The sequence below is a fragment of the Catharus ustulatus genome, chromosome 6, assembly GCF_009819885.2.
Source record: "Catharus ustulatus isolate bCatUst1 chromosome 6, bCatUst1.pri.v2, whole genome shotgun sequence".
In the NCBI taxonomy this organism is placed as follows: Eukaryota; Metazoa; Chordata; class Aves; order Passeriformes; family Turdidae; genus Catharus; species Catharus ustulatus.
Window position 1 is genome coordinate 24,102,393 of NC_046226.1, and position 14,388 is coordinate 24,116,780.

At 43.7% G+C, this 14,388-nt stretch overlaps 1 long non-coding RNA gene across 1 annotated transcript in view; it reads left to right on the forward strand.

Annotated features, from left to right (window-relative positions):
• Positions 1-555: 555 nt before the first annotated feature.
• Positions 556-14,388, forward strand: part of LOC116997652 — a 31,870-nt gene continuing 18,037 nt past the window's right edge. Inside the window, exon 1 of the long non-coding RNA XR_004418221.1 lies at positions 556-640. This is a non-coding gene — a long non-coding RNA (uncharacterized LOC116997652). The remainder of the gene's footprint in view (positions 641-14,388) is intronic.

Genomic DNA, 14,388 nt, shown 5'->3' on the forward strand with positions numbered 1-14,388 from the left:
CAGGAGCCGGGCAGCCCCCGGAGCTGGCATTTCCTCACAGCAGATGCTTGCGGGGCCGGTGGGGTGCAAACCCAAGAAGTGAGAGCCCCTCACCCCTCGGGGCTCCACACCCTGCCTCGGCTGTCACGGATCCTAGTTTAGGCTAATCGTAAACTTGGTAATAGAATAAAATGTCAGCAAAGTAGAAATCAATAAGTGTTAATGCTCCAGGACTTTCACTGCTGGGCTCCCCTCTCGGGCTCCCCCCTCCCGCACCATCCTGTCCCTTTGATTTCAGTCCCTTCTCTAATCCCCACCTCATCAGCTCCGGGAAGGGCTGATCTGCAGCAGAAAATCCCTCATTCGGGGCAAAATCAGCTTAATTTGCAGCAATTTGTAGCAGGTCTTTGCTGGGATTTGAGTCTCAAAATTATTCCGCGGGTGGGGGCCGGAGCCCCTTGCAATATGGGCAGAGATTTCCCCGCTCCTCCGCTGGCAGAGATTTGTCTGGGCAGTAATTACAGGCGGGGGCGCAGCCCGGCCCCCGCCCGGCGCTCGCCCTCCGCCCGCGGGGCCTGGCACCGGGCGAGCGGCCGAACACGCAGCCGCCCGGATTAGCAGCATTAGCGGCCAGCGCCGAGCAACAATTAATCATTTGCTGGTAAATACAAGCGGGAGCCTCCCCCGGCTGCTGGGGAGGGAAGGGGAGAAGGGGGTGGCCACCCTGGCCTGCAATAGAGCAGTGAGGAAAGGAAAGGGAAGGGCTGGGGAGGGATGGAGACGCCCGGGGACCTTGTGCCCTCGGGCCGGGAGATCAGAACAAGCAACTTTCCTTCCGCTAATGCCGCTAATTACCGGCGGCAGCTCCGCCACCGCCCGGAGGCTCCCGGGCACGGGGACCCCCGGGGCCGCCCCCGAGCCTCGTCCCGCGCTCCGGGCGAGCGCCTTCCCGCGGGGCCCGGCCCGGCCCGGCCCGAGCGCCTTCCCGCGGGGCCCGGCCCGGCCCGGCCCGAGCGCCTTCCCGCGGGGCCCGGCCCGGCCCGGCCCGAGCGCCTTCCCGCGGGGCCCGGCCCGGCCCAGGGCGAGCGCCTTCCCGCGGGGGCCGGTTCGCACGGCGGGGTGTGGAGCGCCCAAATCCGCCCCGGTAATCCCGGAGGATGGGCGCTCGATGGGGAGCATCGTTTGCGGTGTGGCTTGGTTTGCGGGACAGGGACAAACAGAGCGGTGTCACGGTGCGTTTGGGTGCCGGGCTAGCACTTGGCGGCCCGTCACTTTCTCGGTAAAAAATTAGCTTGAGGTGGAATCGGAATTACACGTGTTAAATGAATTAAAAGCTGACTAATTAGTGGTTCTGACAAATTCACTGGGGAATCATCCACTGCCAGAGAAATGTTGAAGATGTGTTTTCTAGAGATCAGTTCTTGGTCCATACCGTGCAATATCTTTGTGGTGACTCAGAAGAAAATACGAAATCAATGCTGGTAATGATTTCTACTTGACATAAAAATTGGTGGAGTGATAAATAATGATGGGAGTAGGTCAGTTATACCAGGCAATCTGGATCACTTGGCAGGCTCTGCTCATTTGAACAATATGTGATTTTAATATAGCCAAATGCAAGACTATATATCTCAGAACAGAAAATGAAGGTCACAGGCTGCTGTCACGGGAAGCAGTGGCTCTGAGGAGGATGGAGGAGATGTGACAGATAATAAAAACTAAGCATGGATTTTTGGTGTAATCTGCTCTATCAGAGCTATGCCATTTCTGGATCTATCGACAAGAAAATGTTACCTAAGCAGGATAAGGGTGGTCTTGGCATCTCAAGACTATAACAGATTGATACTGTGCCCACTTCTGGTGTCTACATTTTCTATAAAAACCACCAAAGAACTGGAAAATATTCAGATAAGAACTTCATGAACAACACATGAGTTGAGAGACACTTTCAGAGGTTGGAAGGTTCTTTAATTTATTAGCAAAGGCATAACAAGATTTATCACTAGAAGTCAAGCTAACTAATTAATAATTAATTTAATTAAATATAAGTATTAATATAAGGCTTGAATTTTTCACAGTCAGGATAATTAGTAGAGCAGGCAAGACAGTTTTAAAACAGCTTCTTGTTGAAAAAAAAAACTTCTTTGGATGGAAGTGTTTTGGCTTTTGACAGAAAAATATGTAGTTGCTTACAGAAATCCCTAGGGCAATATATTTTGAAACAGTTTGTTTTACAAAATTGTTCTGAAATGTATTTTCTGATGTTAATTTATGCATTTTCATTTTATATTATTCTTCTACTATCACATTATAGCATGAAAAATAATTTAAATCTATTTTCATTTTAATTTTCAAACTGTTAAGTACATTTGCCACATAATACTGAGTAAGTACTAAATGAATGGAAAATCCTTTTGTTATAACACAGCAGAGAATCTTTATACTGCCAAAAGTGTGAAATACTTCATGTGCCATGAAGTTTCGGATGACCTTAATGATTTTAAAATATAGTATAGGAATCTCCACTGTCAATCACAGTGTCTGTATACTGCAGGCATTGTTTGCTGTCAGCTGTTGCTGATGACCTGTAAGACTAGTTAAATAAAAAGCAACCAGTTGCAAAACCAGCATTTTAAAATTATAACATTAATTCTCCATAGACAGAAATACTTTCAAATGCAAGAATTTCCCACATTATGAAAAAAACTGATTTTCAGACATGTCTAGTATTCCAGCATTAAAACTGTTTACCTGAGGAAGGATCTTTCCCACTTAGACCTTCTAAAATACATGCTCCAGCACAGACAAACCCTGCAGCCTTGACTCAGGTCAGACTTGGCGACTAATGAGTCTGTCCACAGTCAGAGTGCTTTTTGGATCCAGGTTGCTCTCTGGATGCAAAGGTTCTGGTCACCTCGGTTGTTGCTCTTGGTGTTGCGCAGGGGTCAAAGGAGGCTCAACCTGGTGTCGCTGCAGAGGAAATGGGATTGGAAGATGCTCCAGCGGCTAAAGGATCCTCACTCCAGAGAAGAGCTAAGCCAAAGAAATTGCCCCAAACATCTACAGCGGAGGCACCAAGTCTTCAGCACCAATTGTTTTTAGTGCCTCCCAGTGTATCCTAATGAATTAATAACCTGTAGGGTAGTTAGAGCCATGAAATGTCTAAAAAAAATCCATAGAGCCACCATTGAATGCAGTAATAGGGAATTCAGGGTGAAGGGATGGAGTCAAAAGGTTCCCCTATCTGGGCAACCCTAGTTGGATCTAAACAGGTGACATTCCCAAGCCAGGAGCTGGACTATGGTGATCCTTGTTTGTCTCTTCCAATCCAGGGTATTCTATGACTCTGTGAAGCTGGGGCTCTGTGGAGGCTCAGGGTGACCCGTGGTGACCCCAGGCCACCCTTGCTCCCACAGCAAGGAGGAGGGCTGTGCTCTGGCTGCCCAACCATCTGCCAGCAATTACACTACTTTGATTTGAACCACTGGAGTCCTGTCATCCCTTTGCTTCCCCCTTGGTGAACCAAAGGACAGGAGGCAAAATGAGCCCAGGGTCCCCTTTGTTTCCTTGGAGTCTGCATTAGCAGCTGGGATACCTTGTGTGTATCCTAACTTTTGGCTGCTTAGGATAGGTCCATGGTTTATGAACACTCCTGGGTCTCTTTCTCATCTTGCATGCTTGGTTATCTTCCAATGTGCTTTCCATTTTGTTGGAAGACTTGTCCTGTTCTGCTGCAAAATAGCCTCTGCTTAGCAGTATGTCTCTGCCTTCACCCTTGTGTGGAGCTGAGCAGCCCACCTTCAGATCAGCTTGGATTCCTGAAAATGCCACAGTCTCACTCACAGACACTTTACAGTTGAATTTAGATGACTTTAAAGACCATTTTGACATTCTGGGATGAGAGAAGCCTCTATCATTGCTGCTGCTTTTGTGTGGTATAGCATGGGCAAAGCTGTCTCTCAGCCACCTGCTGGGGTTTGGCTTGCGTGGCAGAGGTGGAGCCCAGGGAAATGAGCCAAGCACGTTTGCTAGATGGGAATGGGTTAAAGAGTTAAGGAAGCACTCAGAACTGAACAAAGGTGTTTACAGGCCCTGGAAAGAAAGCAGAGCTTGCTGCCCAGGCACGAGGCTGGGCAAAACCAATGGCACAGGGTGGTGCCACTGCCCCTCATGGGTGACATGCAGGAGCATCACCTGGAGAAGATCCTGCACATGGGGTGGTCTGCAGAAGTCACTTGGTTTTGGTGTGCTAAAACCCACTGTCATCTGATAAAGTTATGGGAGGATGGACGGCAGTGTTCCTCGTCTCTCTGCTCATACCATGGCTCCACCCTTTGTTTTCAGACTCCTAACAAAACCTGGACTAAAAAATGAAACTAAACATTGCAGTTTGTTCTTGGAGTTGTTGTAAATGCACATCCTTCCTCAACGTCTCCATAGCAATCACCAAGAAAACCAACTTCAGACTAAGGCTGCTCTGAAGGATAGTGAACACTAGAAAACCAATGCCAAAACCCTGGTGGAAACAAGGCAAACAGAGAGAGAATAAAAAGGTAACGTGTATTAAGGGTTTGATCATGCTTACACATCCTCTAACATAAATCTAACTTTAACTTTGAATCTCAGCAACAGAAATACCCAAACATAAAATGCTTTCATGTGGGCTTTAGAGATGGATGTATGAAACAGAACAAAACACTTTTTTCAAACTGGTAATCATTAATCTTTCTTCAGTAACTATGGCTTGTCTTGCATTAACCTAGGGGACAGATTTTCTACCTCTCCTCATGTTATCATATTGAATAATACTCATAGAAGCCAATTGAACTACTTGTGAATAAAATGTTACTCAAAAAAATAAGACAGTCAAAGCCAAATCATATGTAAATAATACCCTTCAAAGTCTGCTGAACACGTCCTCTAACCACAGAGTGATACCATTTTAATTATCAAAATATAAAAATGCTCACTGCAAAAGACCAGGAGTCCAAAGTTTTAAAATAAAGTCCATAAAAATAAATATATTAGGTTGAAAATTCTAGAAGGCTTTAAATAATGTATTAAATTTATTTTAGTTTTTTCTGCATTAAAATGGCTCCAGTTGATGTTGTCAAACCTTTTGCACCAGCAGTGCTTTTTAATAAAAGCTGAATTTTTCTTGTACTCTCTTGATTCTTAAAGGTCTTTGTGAAAAGCACAAATAAAGTGAGATGCAAGGTAGCATTGTAACATTTAGCAACAACACAGAAAGTACAGTTAATGAAGAATTTTAGTTTCAGTGACCTATAAATGAGACGTTACCTTCATTAACTCTTGATCTTCTTCCTTTGGAACTGGTGGTCCATTCTGGAGTTACCAACTAAACAGGGAATAAATACTGTGTGCTTCCAGCACTTACACAAACTAGCTTACCAGAATAAACCTTCATAAATATTTCTTGAAGGTCAGGGTGGTGTTTCCACATAAAAAACAAGAGAATTCACCCAAACTGCATGTTACTGGAATGACAAAGTAAATCTTCACATTTTCATTTGTGCTAATGAAAGGGGTTGAATGACTGGGTATTCAAAACTTTACACATTTTGTAGTAATTATTTTCTTCTGCTTTTGAAATAGTTGGGGTTTTTTGATGCTAACATTCTCAAAATATATTGTGGGATACATTTGCTGGTTCTTGGTGAAGCTATAGCTTCAACTACATCCTTTATGTCTACAAATACCCTTCTATTTTAAAGAAATAAAAGGTGCATTAAAGAATAAAATAACTACCAACTACCATCACAGTGTCATCAGTGAGCTCATCAAAGTGCTCTGTGTGGTATTACCTCACGTAGGTTTGCTCTCTGGGCCTTAGATCTTCAGTCTCTCTGATTTCTGTTCCACCTTGGTAAAGGCAACCAACTGCAAATGGCTTAGTGCCTAGAAAAGGCAAAAAGTGCTGCTGTGAGCACTGCTCTTAAGGGTGATGTATGAAGAGAGAGCAGAGTTTTTAATTCAGAAAGACTGCATTCACATTGCAAACCAAGACATTGGAGGTTTTAAATATCTGGTATCTTAGTACAGGGAAGTGAGTCTATGGCAGTGAATATATCTGTTTTCAGCTTCATTTTTCTTGTAAGAGTGTGTCTGTAAGCAATATCCCTAATCATCACTGTTCACATCTGACAAGCCCTATTTTGAACTAGTGGGGAAATTTGACTTAGGCTGTTACTGGCCAATAGTTTCCAAATCACGTTATGAAATTACCTGAAATAAATTGTCCACTAACATCAGCATTTTTTTTCCTTGTTCTAATTTACAAGAGGAATAAACTAGTAATAGTTTGTAGTTATTCAGCTTCATGCCATTGCAAATCACAGTGAGTGGTGGAGGTTTGCACCAGAAGTCTCACTGATCTAAGTGGGTGGCAGCTAGGAGGGAGCTCTGTTACCCAGGGTGGGGGATCCTCATGGATCATTCAGATAACAAGGTGCTGTATTTTTCTCTCCAATTTTTCCTGCCTCCAGTGCTAAGTGTGGCACTATCTCAGCCTGGGTCTGAGGGTATTTTGGCTTGGAAGAGTAGAAGATGTCACTGAAAAAAACCCAGGGTAGTGTTTCCTGCAAAAGTCTTGGGTGCTCTCTTTCAGAAGAGACACCACAGGGGCTCAGGGACTTGCTGCTGGTTCTTCCTGGTGCAAGAGAAGGAGCAGAGCCTCTGTGCTGCTTATGATTTTAAAATATCCAGGACAGTGTAGAAATTGCTCTGCGTGACCCTAAAAGACAAGAAGAGAGAAACCTTTGAAGAGCCTTCCTTACGAACCTAGGGAAAAAGCAGTGATTCCAGAAATGTTTAACAGAAAAGTGAGAGTATAAAGACACCATCATTAACATGGCTTGAAAGACAGGATGCTAATGCAGCTGAAAGCTATTGCTGGTTGGATGTGCCAGCACATCCCCAGCTCCACGGGTGTATCAGCAGCCGGAGGGGCTTTGACTCCGTTGACGTAGGTAGTTATAATCAGGAGGAGAAAGTGGAGAGAAGGCACAGGAGGGATGGAGACCAAGAAACAAAAAAGAAAGAGGGGGGAGAGAGGGAGAGAGAGAGAGAGAGAGAGAGAGAGGAAAGAAAGGACAGAGGGAAAAGGGAAAAGGAGAAAGAGAGAAAATGTGGGGGGAGAAGAAGAGAAATGGGAAGGAGAGCAAGCGAGACTGTATTTCTATAATTACTGTGGATTGGCTCGGATTAAGGGCAACTAGCTATCTCTTGGTTTTTGCTTTTTATATAACAACTAATCTCCTTCTAATCAGTTATTATTAAATTATATTCCATTTTTAATTCATTCACAGATCATTGGTGGCACAATTCGGACATCTGGACAGATAATTGAATAGAGATAATTTATGTAAATGAGGAACAGTTGTGTACAGAGGTGGGGGAGGGGAGATTTCAGCTCCCAAGGCCAGTGACCTAATGAGGACTCGCCAAAAGCTGCCCTTGCATCCTGGGAGGACTCAGGTGTGAGGGAGGATGCTAGGAATATTTGAGTATTGTGTGTTGGATATTAACACACATACAAGAGGCCATCGAGCCTGACCTGTTTCACTTTACCTGAGGGACCGACCTGTATTGAACATCATTCCTCCAAAGGCTGCAAACAGTGGCCAAATCAGCACCTGGAGGTGCCCTTTGCCTCCCAGGGAGAGACTGTTCCAGATCTCTTCATGATTTACAGTGTGATACCCCAGAGCTGCACTGACCTGACCATAGGGTGAGGCAGCAGTGAAGGAGCTGCTCCAACTCAGAATGTGAGCTTGTGCAGGTCTACTGGAATCCTGGAGGCTATTCCTTACTCCTCAAAAATGTCTCCCTGCTCTTTGACAGACGTGGTCTAATCTTTCATTCCTTGTCCTGAACTCTGAATTTTGGAATCAGGAAAAACTTACGTAGGTAGACTTCAAAGAGAAGTTCCATGATCAAAGGCAGTAGCCAAGTACCACAGAGGCAGTGGCCTAAAGCATTGTGGTAGCAGCAGTATGAAAAAACAGCCCCATGATTCTGGCTTATTGTCATCTATATGGGAGCTGTCAGAATGAGCAAATGCAGAAATTGAGACAAATACTGTGCAGAGAGAGAACACAATGTGGCAGTGTGATACATCAAATCCAGTATGAACACCTACAGGGCAGGGAGTCTACTTTGGGCACATTCCCACTGTAGCCAGAGGGCTCTGATCAGTAGGCTCAGTAGAGCCTGGGCCATGGTTTATCTTACCTTGATACAGGTAAGATAAACTCAATTAGGGGACTTGCATCTCTGCTGGCTTTACTGATGAGATAGATACTGACTAGAGAAGTAGCCCAGGACTAGCTCAGGTGTGAGCATCTCAAGTTAAGCAAGATGGATCCCACAATAAGGGAGGAGAGGCATTACTCTGCTTTTGCAGTAGTGGAACAGCAGCACAACTGCAAATTCCTCTGCCTTGGAACAAGGGAAGATTAAAATGAAATTCTTGTTCTGGGCTATGGTTATATTACTTTTCTACAACATTTAGATGCCACAGACCTATGTGCTGAAGAAAGAAGCATGATAGATAAATTTATCTTCCAAAAGGGGGAAGAATGCTAAACTCAATTGCTATAGCAAAAATCTAATTTCCATCACTTTATCATAACAGGAAGAATTTTGCTGTGCATACTGAATTGTCTTAGTATTATGGAACTGTTGGAGGAAGGGAACACCACAAATGCATTCAGTGTGTGGGAAGACTACTCACAAGATTTGTTTGTGAAAATAAATTCAGGTCAAATTGCCAAGAATACAATGCAAATGAAATTAAACTGGTTCAAGTGACCTTCTTGCCCAGTGTCAGAAATACACTGGGCTTTGTTCAGCTCTGCAGGGTTTTTTTGTTGATTAAAAATTTGCCTTTTCAGGTCGGTTCTTGAGGCTCTAATTAGCAAAATGTGAAATTGCCACTTGAAGAATTATTGTGAATTTTCCAGATAGGCATTATCAGTGATAATGAGAATGCAGCCATATGATTGACTGCAACCACAAGGTTGGGACAAAAGTTCTTAGCAAGGAGGGTTGAAATCAGCCCTTCTTCAAGTCTTCATAACTGATGAATAAAGGTGACTGAGGTGTGTGTTAATGCCATTTGTAGGATACTGAGTTGAGAGTATTTATGCCCATGAGCAGAAGAAAATCAGTGCTGCAGTACGGAGAACATAGGTGGGAGTCAACCCAGTGAACTGTTAAAAGGGAAAAATCCCAGAGCCAAAAAATGTGCCTCAGAGACAGACAGTAGGAGAGTCAGAACAGCTGGGCATAATAGTTTGGTATGATTACAATGTACATTTGCAATATGACAAAGCTCTAAAAAGAATTGAGGCAGCTCCACATTTAGAAACATGACACTGTGGAGCAGCCCATTAATGTTGTATTTCTCCATTGTTAAAACTCAAATTTGCAGTTTTGCAATATTGATTTTTTAAGGAAATACTGATAAATGGAACAGAGCATAGAAAAGAGGAAAGAAAATGCCTGGAAACTTGTGGTTTAGGTCTGTGAGCCATGCAGAGATGTGTCTGACTTAAGTGATAACTGAAGAGAGAGGAATAGGAATCCCTCAGCTACCAGAAAGGCACAGAATCTGGTGAGGAAGACAGATTTGGGCTAGCACCAGGAAGAGGAGTACTAGTGACTAAGTGAAAGGAAGATCACAGGTCACCTATGCACAGGATAAAGGTGAGCATTGAAAGGGAATGGATGATGTGATGATGTTAAAACTGCAGAGATTTCCCCTGAGTAACTGCTAGGACTGTGGGAGCCCTGTCATGGGGAGCATTTAATGGATTAGATGTCTTAATTCTCACACAATTGCCCTCTTACTGGTGGTAGCCACCACTGCCAGACACAGGAGCTATGCAATGCTGCTGACTCCTTGCATGCTGTGATGGATAAATATAAATCCCAATAAAGGCAGGAAACTCCTACATAATGTACATGTCCCATCCCAACCTCTATGACACATTTTCATGAAATTTTCTGCACAGTCTGTGTCTTTCCTGATGCTGACTTCCCTTAAGTATATTGGGGGGCTGCTACATGTCTTAAGGTTTCAAACCAGTTTTCCTTATGACTATTAAACTAGTTTGGTGATACAGTCCATTAAGAAGGGACTATTGCATTTGCTTGTTTGTTTCAATAATGTTTTATAATATTAAACCCTCTTTTCTGTTATGGTGGAAAAGCTTCATAATAAAGGAATCACTGCTGTGTGTCCTAAACTTATCCAGTCTGGGGTAGTGTATTTCCTTTGCAAACTTATTCAGTAGCCAAACCTCATTGACATTTATCTCCATTTCATCTCTAGTTTCCCTCACTTCATCATGGACTTAGGCCACTGTGTTTTCCCAAAGGAGCAGGTGGGCTGTGATGAAAATGCAGACTCAGACATAATTGACTCTGAGGGAGCTTTGAAGACCAGAGCTAATATCCTGGCTTGGCAGACAATGCAGCGTGAGAATCAGCACGATGTCTAGAACACAACGGTGAGCTGCTCATATTGACTCAAAGATGGATCCTGAGAATGTGTCCACCTTTAATCCCAGATATAGTGGATATAAGTCCAAGGCCCATCTGGCCAAGGGACCATTATCCTCTCATGGTCTGTCCCCAATCTCAAATGAAAAGGTTTGTGCTCTTCAGACAGACAAGAGTGTATGGAGCGCACACAAGTGTGATACAAGTGTATGATACAAGCACCCTGGTTTGTATCAGAAATAGTTGTGTCCAGCAGGACCAGGGCATTGATTGTCCCCTGTTCTTGGCACTGGAGAGGCCACACCTGGGATCTTCTATTCAGTTCTGGGCCCCTCACTACAAGAAAGACATTGAGGTGCTGGAGCATATCCAGAGAAGGGCAACAGAGCTGGTGAAGGGTCTGGAGCCCAAGTCCTGTGAGGAGCAGCTGAGGGAGCTGGGGTTGCTTAGTCTGGGGAAAAAGGGTCTCAGTAGGGAACTTATTTCTCTACAACTACCTGAAAGAAGGTTAGGGCCAGGTGATGTTCAGTCTCTTCTACCAAGTAACAAGGAATAAGACAAGGGAAAATGGTCCCATCTGCCATGGGAGATTTAGATTGGATATTAGAAAAAATTTCTTCATAGAAAGGGTCGCCAAGCACTGGAACAGGCTGCCCAGGGAAGTGGTTGGGTATACCCTTGGAGGTATTTATAAAAGCAGATGTGGGTTTTGGGGGCGTGGTTTAGTGCTGGGTAAATGGTTGGACTCAATGATATCAAAGGTCTTTTCCAACCTAAATGGTGCTATATTTCTATTCTGTTATTAAGAATGCATGGGGTCAAGGAAAGAAGATGATGAAAGACAATCATACAGACTGAAAATAGCTGGGAATACAGAGAAAGAGTAAAGGAAAATTTTCCAGCCTTTAGTTGAAATTCCATTACTTGTGGTGGATACTCATGCCAACCTCATGCATTTACAACCTCCCTAGATTTCCCCAAGGAAATGCTGCAGAAATAGGTATTTCTATTATGGTATATAGACAGTTTATTTTAAGTCTTCAAGGCATCACTTGATTTAGTTTTCCTAGCAGAGAGGAGCAGTACCAGCAGTCACGCTGGTTATCTGGTGGTGATGGAGAAGCAGATGCTCCCACCACTCTTTCAACTCTCACAGCAATGCTCGATCAATCATGGACTGACACAGCAGTGATCTGGGTGGCACACCTCTGCCCTTTGCCTTTAGCCAGACCCCAGAAAACGGTAAGGGCCAGTACTGTGTCCACCTCCAGAGTTCACTCAACTCTTGGGTTTCCATCATTTTTCAGGTCTGCATCCTGTTGTCATTCCTGGTTAGTAAGAACACAGTGGGGTGTGGGTGAGGACAGCAGTGATGTGTTCAGTGAACCAGCGTCACTTCCTCATACCTCATCTCTCTCAGTGTACTTGCATCTCAAACACTGCTGAAGATTAGATGGTGGATGTCAAATGAAGAGATGGATTGCTAGAAAATTAGGACTAGTGGGAACCCAGAGAAGCTGTCTCTTGGTCCCTTCTGCCCTGTGCCATGACCAGTCATACCCATCTCATTCTTGACAGAGGGACAAGCATCTAAGTAATCTCTTCCAGTGTCTCCTTGCAGTCTATTTCACACCCCCTGCTCATTTTTCCTAATTTTGTTCCTAATGTCTAACATAGATCTTTCCTACTACAATTTCCTGTGTCATGGGCAAAAAGGGCAGCTTTTTTCCTTCTTTCTATACAGATTTAATGCTTGGGGATTTTCTTTTATCCCCTCTCCATCTTCCCTCCTCAGGTTACACAGCACCAGTTCTTTGAGGTTTTCCTTGCAGGATGTGTCAGATCTGTGATCATTCTCACTGTCCTCCATTAGGCACTCTCCAAAGAGTCCACTTAGAAAGGCGATTCCAAAACTGGGCTCAATATACCAACTAAAGCCTCACCAGTGCTGAATACAAGGAGGGTAATTTCCAGAGCTCTTGATAGTTGTTGTCTTATCCATTCTTTGCAGCAGTAGGTTTGATTTATTTGCAACACTATACTATTTTTGACAGTGCTTGTAATCCCTTCTAACCCCTACTGCTTTTTTGGAAGAATTGCTGCATAACAAGTTGTTTTCCAACCCCTGTTTATGCATTTCATTCTTTCTGCATCACTGAGATTCTTTGCATGGTTTCTTACTGATTTGCATCTACGTTTTTTCAACTACTTTCTGAAATTGCCAAGATGATTTTGAATGCTAAGTCTGTCCTTCAGTGTACTTAAAGTGACTTGCAGGTCTGTGTCTTCCTGATCTGCCCACTCCCTCTTTTGTCATCCATTAATTCATGCAGTGAGCAGAACCAGACCCAGAACAGATCTTCATGGAGCTATTCTCAATACATCTTTTATTTTGAGAGTAAACCACTGAGGACTATTCACTGAACACAGTTTTTCAACTAATTTTTCATCTATCTAATGTTAGTTTCTGCTAATTTATATTTCCCTAGTTTACTTACAAGGATAGCTTTTGAAATTGAGCCTAAATATCTTATAGATGTAAAGATACTCAACCTGTTCTGTTCCTTCTTTGTCTACAAGACCTGTTGCCTTGCTACAGCAAGAAATTAAATTGACTGAAAGGGATGATCCTTGACAAATTCACACTGGAAACAATTGATTTTCTCATTTTAGCCTTTGATATTTAGAGATAACTAGGTAATTTTTTCCAGAATTTTAATGGGAAAGGGAATTATGTTGATTGGTCTATAATTACCCATCACCCTTTCCTTCACTTCTGTAAGAGCAATGCCTCTGATTTTCCTGTACTCCACCACATCCCTACAAGTTTTCTGGAAGACAGCCTCTACTAACTCTGAGACTGCTGTAGCCAAATTTCTAAGCACCTTCAATGAAGCTCGTTATGCCAAATAAATCTGAATGCATCTAACTCAATAACATTACCTCTCCCATACACTTGTCTTATTCTATGCCAAGATTTTACTTCCTTATCACTGTTGTTAGTTTCTCTAATATTATCCTCTGTCAATAATTTTCACTCCCTGTTGAGCAGAGATCCAATATTTTGCTTAGTCTTCCTCTTGCTACTAATGAATTTACAGAATGATTTCTTGTTCACTTTGATTATTCTGCTACTTACAAACTTATTTTATGCTTGGCCTTTTTGATTATATTCCTGCTTGCCTCTGCTGTTCTTCTGTACTCACCTTTTGTGGACCAAGGTATTGCTTATCTTCCGCACCCTTCCTTCACAGTGTGAGGTCAATGGCAAATTTGTGAACTAACCAGGTTATTTTAATTTTTTTCCCTATTTTATGATATGATAGCCCCTCCTGGAGCAGAGGAGGATGAGGGGCTCAGAGAAATAAGGCTAGTGTATCATGAGTTTGCTGCAGTTAAAGAAGAAGGTTAAGGGGCAGCTTGTAGGTTGACAATTGGATTAGGAGATGCTGGAGGCAGGGAAATGCAGGAGAGCCCTTTTCCCAACAGTTGTATTTGTTGTAAAAGCAATTATTTTGAGCATTATTAAAGATCATAACCACAGCTCTAATGACATTTATGTGGAGATGGTGAGACTGCATCCTTGAATTCTGCAGTGAGGTGTTAGCTTGTGTCTCCAGCCTGCTGGTTGATCTGATCCTCAGCTCAGTAACAGTGAGGGCAGGTCAAGGAGGGGTAGGAGACAGCAGTGCTGTGCTGCAAGGAGGCCCTGCACTGCAGGGTACCCAGGGACAATGGCACAGCCCTGGTGTGCCTCCACAGTGGGCCCTGGTCACCTCTCACTATGCCACCACCAAGACCCCTATGTACAACGCCAAGCCTTCCTCCAGCATCCCACCTTGATAAAGCCAGGGGCTGAGTGCATGGGTAGAAGGCTTGGGA